We start from the raw sequence: 8,202 nt of genomic DNA on the forward strand, positions 1-8,202 counted from the left end.
AAGTCTAAAGCGTGTTCAAACGCGTGCGCACAATGCTCCTGCTTGAAAGGTCGGAATTTAAGGGGCCAATTTTTTGGATGGCGGCCGCCGGCCAAGCTTTGGACGGAAAAGGTTTCCTGGCGACAGCGAGCGAGCGCGGCGCTGCCGTACGTGCACCGAGTCACCTGCCTGAAGACCTTGGACAAGTCGTCGATGATGTGCCGCTGCTCCACAACTTGAAGGAACTCCATTTCACCGTCCTGCTGGCCGCAACCGCGCTCCAGGTCATTGAGCGAACTAGGCCTTCTCTGTGGAACACAAATGCAGTGGACTCTGTTGGCACGCCGCCGTTGTCCGCGTCGACTTACCAAGCTTGCCATCTCCTCATTCTCCTGGGTGACAAAGCGCACTTTGTTTTCAAGGCGACACAGCACCAGTGAGAGTTCTTCATTCTTCCTGCTCAGGCGTTTGTTTTTGTACAGGAGTGGCAGAAACTGGCTTTCTGTTTCTCTCAGTCGCTTAAGCTGCAAGCATGAAGTGCGGGATGCGAAAGACGCACAACACGCGGGCCAGAACGTATCCATTCCTTTTGCATCGGTTTGAACGGAATCGTGGCTTTGGCTCCCAATAAAAGACATCTACCAGGCAACCGACTCTCCGCGCCGCTCAACTAATAAGCAAGCGCAATGGGTGCCTCGCTGGATGGCGCGCATCAAACGTAGCGCAAACCTTCAAGCGTGCCGTCAATAAATTACCAGTTCATTGCGCTCTTCAGAAAGCAGGGCGTTTCGATCCTCCAGTTTCCTGATGACTGCGCTGAGCTCAGCGATTTTCAGATGAAACCTTCGCGTGTCCCGATCCTCCTGAGACTGAAAACGCCCCGCAACACACACACACAACCACTCGTTCAAAGTTCAAAACTGTTTTTGTGCTACCTTCCTCCAGCAACGAACTAAGTCATGCGTACTGCAAGTGTGTGATGAGGTGGCTTACGCTATGAAGAGGATTGCTAGTAGCGCCGTTGACCCCACTTCCAGGGTAGTTTAGGCCCGCCCTTTGGGAATCCCTCAGGGCAGCGATCTGCTGCTCGGCAGCCTGAGTCTGCAGCTGAAGGCGGTGGACGTGGCCGGCCCCAGGGATTTATCCAAAACACTAACCGCTCTGTCTTTCAGCTTGATCTCATCCATCTGGATGTACAAACGGGGAGCGCTCAGGCAGGCGGGCAAACTCATTTGCCAGAATTGTGACAAAAACAAAGAGAGCAACCGGCCAATTTTTATCTTGAATCGACTAGAACACCATTGCTGTGACAAAAGCGAAGCGAGCAACCGGACGTTTTCTTCTTGTGAAATAGAATAGAATGCCTTAGGTGTCATTGCACTGCAGGTATACAACGAAATTGGGAACATAGCCACGCACCGCGCATCTGATCAGTCCTACCAGTCGGCGGATCTCCCTCTCGCAGTCTCTCTTAGTTCGGCTCAGCTCCTCCCGATGCTGGTGATGAGCCGATCGGAGCTGGGCCGCTCGGGACTGCCAGGCCTGCTGGGCCGCTGCCAGGGCTTCTTCCGCGCTCCTGGTGGAGGCGACACCGCTCGGTCTCCCGACACCGCCGCGTCTCCTCCACTTCCGCCAGCAAAGCGCCCCCGCTCCTCAACTGAGCAGACATTGCGCCACATCGGGCCGTTGAGACCGCAACGGAGCGCCGCGACGCTTACTGGGGACAAGCTACACAATACGGTAGCGGCCGCATCGGAGCCCGACGTGGCGTGCGGATAGTCAGACACGGATTGAGCGGATCACCTTGTCCATGGAGCCGTCCCTCAGGCTGAGGACCAAGGCATTCAGTCGCTGGATCTCTCCATCTTTGATTTTGATCACTCTCATCAGCTCCATTTCATGCTGCCGCAGTAATGTCTCCCTGGTAACGGCTAACTCTTTCTGCTTCTCCTCATGGAGTGTGCTTTTGAGTTCCGTCATGGCGGCGGTGGCACGGTGGTGCTCCGCCCGCAGGTCCTGACTTCTCTCTCTCTCCAGACAGCTGACCTGACATGACTTAGACAAACTTTATTGTCATCTTGTCTGCACATGGTGCATACAAAACGAAATTTCGTTGCACACGGCTTACAACAAAGTAGTGATATTGCAGTTGAATAGAAGTAACATATCCTATGAAAATATATATATACATATACTGTATATATATATATATATTACAAATAAGTATAAAGTGCAGCAGTGCTAATTATGCAATAGTGCAAGTAGGCAAAACAGTACTCAAGAGTGTGCAGAGGAATGCTAAACCATGTATTAAACTTCTATTTAAAGGGTTTACACAAGTTCAGTAAAGTTGGTAGTGCGAGATAGTGCAAGATAGAGGTCCGTAGTGTCATAAAGTACAGTTCTGTGAATGTGTGATGCAGAGTTCAGTTTAGAGCTCAACAGTTCTAATGTTCAACAGTCTGATGACAGCAGGGAAAAAGCTGTTGCAGAACCTGGTGGACCTGCAGCGGATTGTGCGAAACCTCTTCCCAGAGGGCAGCAGGGAGAACAGTCCATGGTGGGGGTGTGATGGGTCATTGATGATGTTACGGGCACGGGACATGCAGCGCTGAGATGAAATGTCCTGAATGGAGGGAAGAGGAGCCCCTATGATCCTCTCTGCTGTCCTCACCACTCTCCTCACGTTCTTCCAATCGGAGGCGGTGCAGCCTCCACACCACACAGAGAGTCAGCTTGTCAGAATGCTCTCTATGGTGCTCCTGTAGAACGTCCTCATGATGGGTGGGGGCAGGTTGGCTCTCCTCATCCTCCGCAGGAAGTACAAGCGCTTCTGTGCCCTCTTGATCAGTGCCGTAGTGTTCATAGTCCAGGTGAGGTCTTCTGTGATGTGGACCCCCAGGAATTTGGTGCTGCTGACCACCTCCACAGCTGAGCTGTTGATGATCAGTGGAGCGTGGTGAGGCTGGTTTTTCCTGAAGTCGACGATGATCTCCTTCATCTTCTCCACATTCAGGATCAGGCTGTTGTCTCTGCACCAGCCCACCAGCTGCTCCACCTCCTCTCTGTAGTCCAGGTCGTTGTTGTCTCTGATGAGCCCCACCACCGTTGTGTCGTCTGCGAACTTCACGATGTGATTGGTGGTGAACCTGGGGACGCAGTCGTGTGTCATCAGGGTGAACAGCAGGGGGCTCAGGACGCAGCCCTGAGGGGAGCCTGTGCTGAGGGTGATGACATCAGAGGTGTTCTGTCCGACCCGGACTGACTGAGGTCTGTTGGTGAGGAAGTCTAGCACCCAGTTGCGAAGGGGGGTGTTGAAGCCCAGGTGTTCCAATTTTCCTACTAGATGCTGTGGGATGATGGTGTTAAACGCTGAGCTGAAGTCCAGGAACAGCATCCGAACATGGGTGTTCTTCTCCTCCAGGTGAGCCAGGCTCAGGTGAAGAACGGAGGAGATGGCGTCCTGAGTGGAGCGGTTTTGCCGGTCGGCAAACTGGAACGGGTCAAATAATGGGGGGAGTCTGGAAACGATGTGATCTTTAAGCAGCCTTTCGAAGCACTTCATCATGACCGGAGTCAGTGCAACAGGCCGGTAATCATTAAATGAGGTGATTTGAGGTTTCTTCGGCACCGGAATGATGGAGGTAGTCTTAAAGCACGCTGGCACTGTGGCTTGGCCCAGCGAGGTGTTAAAAATGTCTGTGATGACCCCAGCCAGCTGACTTGCACATTCCCTGAACACACGCCCAGGAATGTTGTCGGGGCCAGGGGCCTTACGGGGGTTGACTCTCCTCAGGGTCTTCAACACATCGGCGGAGTCAAGGCAGAGTACCTCCTCTTCCTGATGGGGGACAGTTTTAACTGCTGGAGTGCCGTTTAGTGCCTCGAACCTCCCAAAGAAGTTATTTAGACCATTTAGAAAGTCAGAATCAACTTCACCCACCGGGGGGGGAGGGTGAGTTGTAGTCTGTAATCGCCCGTATGCCTTGCCACATACTCCTGGTGTTGTTGGCGTCGTGGAAACGATCCTGAATTTTTCGACTGTGGTCTCGCTTCGCTACCCTGATGGCACGGTTCAAGTTGGCTCTCGCTGTCCTCAGTGTCTCCTTGTCGCCAGACTTGAAGGCAGAGTTCCGCGCTCGTAGCGTTTGACGTACCTCCTCAGTCATCCAGGGTCGTTGGTTGCCCCGGGTGATGATATTCTTAGTGGTGCTGACGTCCTCGGTGCATTTGTTGACGTAGGCTGACACAGTCATGGCACACGCATGTCAAATCTACATCGGGGAAACTGGGAGGGAGGGAGGGAGGGAGGGAGGGAGGGCGGGAGGGAGGCAAGCAGGGAGGCAGGCAGGGAGGCAGGCAGGGAAGCAGGCAGGGAGGAAGGCAGTGTCTGTCTGTTGAGGTTTTCACCTTGTTCTTCTCCTGCTGAAGTTCTAACTGGACGTCCATCAGTTTGGCTCTCAGCTCGTCATTGGCGGCCTGAAAGGCGTCCGTTCGCTCCGCCTTGACCCGCCCTGCCGGAGCTCGTTTGGACATCTCTTACTCGAGTCTCGCCCGGTCGTCAGTCAGAGATCACAACATTTGTACCTGGAGAGCACAAACGCAGCGCTGTTTTCCACTGGCTTCGGACTCAACTTCAATCGGTACCGTAACGTACAACATCATAAACATAGATCTAGCTTGACTTATTCATTGAATAAATGCATTTGGTTCTTCAAAACTGCATCACGCAACATAGCGTGACCGAGACGGCCGTTATCCACCTGCGTGAAGTTATTTGGTGAAATGAATGAGATGTTTAAGACACCATCGTTCTGTCTCTATGTAGATGAAGGGAAATAATCGATTGCTGAAGGTCCAAAGGTGTTGTGATAAACAAATAAACATATTAGTGACATATTTGTGATAAACATATTAGGCAGGATAATCACATATGTTAACTTGACTGCCCACACTGTATTTATTCATGGTTATTTGTTAAATCGAGTACTGTTAGACATGAAACAGGAAGTGTTTAACATAAATGGACGACGAAAGGGGTACTCACCATTGTAGCTCCTGCTGGTCAATGATACGAGCCTCTTCTTGCAGTGGAAAACATACAGCCAACAAACACCGTGGAACCTAAAGGAAGGAAATTAAACATTAACATTTAGCCTCAACCAACATTCACAGATACAACGCAACGCAAACTACACAAACATAAATCTTTTTAAACACAATGAGTTGTACTTACCGTGTACGCTCTAGACGGTCCACTTGCAAGCAGAAAATAAAGATATTTCTGTTGATAATCGTCGTGTTTGTATCCGTTGTCTCGCTCAAGGCCATTGCGCCCACAGATTTGAATTTTGGCCAGAGTTCAGCCTATTGACGTCATTTCCGCGGTGTAATACCCGCATATCTGAAACGGCAAAGTTAAGAGTAGAGTTAAATAAAGTTTTTAATCAACGCAATAATTTACAAACGTTGACCAGTCGAAATAATCGTCGAAATTTGGCGTCTGTGGCTGGAAGCAGACGCCGAGTTCGACGTTCCTCCCAAATGCCACACTGCCTCGCTTTTCAGGCCAACAAAAAAACATATTTTTCAAAACAATGAGTTGTAATTACCTTGTACGCTCTAGACGGTCAAGTTGCAAGCTGAAAACAAAAATATTTGTCTTGTTAGTCGTCGTGTTACTAACCGCTGTGTCTTGTTTGCCAGCATTGCCGCTTTCCTACTTCCTGTTGCAAGCCACGCCCACGGATTATAATTTTGCCATGAGTTCCGCCTATTGACGTCATGTCCGCGTCGCATGACTGCGACGTAATATTATCTAAAACTGTTTGTGCGGCATGGTGTTGTTCTGTGCGGTATTGTGTTATTCTGTGCGGCGTCGTGTTGTTCTGTGCGGCGTAGTGTTGTTCAGTGCGGCGTCGTGTTGTTCAGTGCGGCATGTTGTTGTTCAGTGCGGCATGTTGTTGTTCAGTGCGGCATGTTGTTGTTCAGTGCGGCATGGTGTTGTTCAGTGCGGCATGGTGTTGTTCAGTGCGGCATGGTGTTGTTCAGTGCGGCATGGTGTTGTTCAGTGCGGGATGGTGTTGTTCAGTGCGGCATGGTGTTGTTCAGTGCGGCATGGTGTTGTTCAGTGCGGCATGGTGTTGTTCAGTGCGGCATAATATTGTTCAGTGCGGCGTAATGTTGTTCAGTGGGGCATGGTGTTGTTCAGTGCGGCATGGTGTTGTTCAGTGCGACATGATGTTGTTCAGTGCGGCATGGTGTTGTTCAGTGCGACATGATGTTGTTCAGTGCGGCATAATGTTGTTCAGTGCGGCATAATGTTGTTCAGTGCGGCATGGTGTTGTTTAGTGCGGGATGGTGTTGTTCAGTGCGGGATGGTGTTGTTCAGTGCGGCATGGTGTTGTTCAGTGCGGCATGGTGTTGTTCAGTGCGGCATGGTGTTGTTCAGTGCGGCATGGTGTTGTTCAGTGCGGCATGGTGTTGTTCAGTGCGGGATGGTGTTGTTCAGTGCGGCATGGTGTTCAGTGCGGCATAATGTTGTTCAGTGCGGCATAATGTTGTTCAGTGCGGCATGGTGTTGTTCAGTGCGGCATAATGTTGTTCAGTGCGGCATAATGTTGTTCAGTGCGGTATATTGTTGTTCAGTGGGGCATAATGTTGTTCAGTGCGGCATGGTGTAGTTCAGTGCGGCATGGTGTTGTTCAGTGCGGAATGGTGTTGTTCAGTGCGGGATGGTGTTGTTCAGTGCGGGATGGTGTCGTTCAGTGCGGGATGGTGTTGTTCAGTGCGGGATGGTGTTGTTCAGTTTGGCATGGTGTTGTTCAGTGCGGCATGGTGTTGTTCAGTGCGGGATGGTGTTGTTCAGTGCGGGATGGTGTTGTTCAGTGCGGGATGGTGTTGTTCAGTGCGGGATGGTGTTGTTCAGTGCGGGATGGTGTTGTTCAGTGCGGGATGGTGTTGTTCAGTGCGGCATGGTGTTGTTCAGTGCGGCATGGTGTTGTTCAGTGCGGCATGGTGTTGTTCGGCATGGTGTTGTTCAGTGCGGCATGGTGTTGTTCAGTGCGGCATGGTGTTGTTCAGTGCGGGATGGTGTTCAGTGCGGGATGGTGTTGTTCAGTGCGGGATGGTGTTGTTCAGTGCGGCATGGTGTTGTTCAGTGCGGCATGGTGTTGTTCAGTGCGGCATAATGTTGTTTAGTGCGGCATAGTGTTGTTCAGTGCGGCATGGTGTTGTTCAGTGCGGCATGGTGTTGTTCAGTGCGGCATGGTGTTGTTCAGTGCGGCATGGTGTTGTTCAGTGCGGCATGGTGTTGTTCAGTGCGGCATGGTGTTGTTCAGTGCGGCATGGTGTTGTTCAGTGCGGCATGGTGTTGTTCAGTGCGGCGTCGTGTTGTTCAGTGCAGCATGGTGTTGTTCAGTGCGGAATGGTGTTGTTCAGTGCGGCATGGTGTTGTTCAGTGCGGCATGGTGTTGTTCAGTGTGGCATGGTGTTGTTCAGTGCGGCATGGTGTTGTTCAGTGCGGCGTAATGTTGTTCAGTGCGGCGTAATGTTGTTCAGTGGGGCATGGTGTTGTTCAGTGCGGCATGGTGTTGTTCAGTGCGGCATGGTGTTGTTCAGTGCGGCATGGTGTTGTTCAGTGCGGCATAATGTTGTTCAGTGCGGCATAATGTTGTTCAGTGCGGCATAATGTTGTTCAGTGCGGCATAATGTTGTTCAGTGCGGCATAATGTTGTTCAGTGCGGCATAATGTTGTTCAGTGCGGCATGGTGTTGTTCAGTGCGGCATGGTGTTGTTCAGTGCGGCATGGTGTTGTTCAGTGCGGCATGGTGTTGTTCAGTGCGGCATGGTGTTGTTCAGTGCGGCATGGTGTTGTTCAGTGCGGCATGGTGTTGTTCAGTGCGGGATGGTGTTGTTCAGTGCGGGATGGTGTTGTTCAGTGCGGCATGGTGTTCAGTGCGGCATAATGTTGTTCAGTGCGGCATGGTGTTGTTCAGTGCGGCATGGTGTTGTTCAGTGCGGCATAATGTTGTTCAGTGCGGCATAATGTTGTTCAGTGCGGCACCTAGCACCTAGAAGGTAAATAAATAGGAAGGAAGGACTCACCGGTGACGTCGTCGCCCACGTCCAAGCGTTGTACTTTGTATTTTCATCCTTCTGACAGTGGAAAACATATAGCCAACAAACACCGTGGAACCTAAACGAATGAAAGAAAACTATCAT

At 51.1% G+C, this 8,202-nt stretch overlaps 1 long non-coding RNA gene across 1 annotated transcript; it reads right to left on the minus strand.

The window, feature by feature from the left end:
- Positions 1-343: 343 nt before the first annotated feature.
- Positions 344-1,107, minus strand: LOC137839892 (uncharacterized). Its single transcript, XR_011086294.1, has 3 exons — positions 973-1,107; positions 735-848; positions 344-503 (listed from the first exon to the last, which is right to left on the minus strand). It is a non-coding gene; the product is annotated as an uncharacterized lncRNA (long non-coding RNA).
- Between the last annotated feature and the right edge of the window lie 7,095 nt (positions 1,108-8,202).

The sequence above is a fragment of the Syngnathus scovelli genome, unplaced genomic scaffold (assembly GCF_024217435.2).
Source record: "Syngnathus scovelli strain Florida unplaced genomic scaffold, RoL_Ssco_1.2 HiC_scaffold_24, whole genome shotgun sequence".
Taxonomy (NCBI): Eukaryota; Metazoa; Chordata; class Actinopteri; order Syngnathiformes; family Syngnathidae; genus Syngnathus; species Syngnathus scovelli.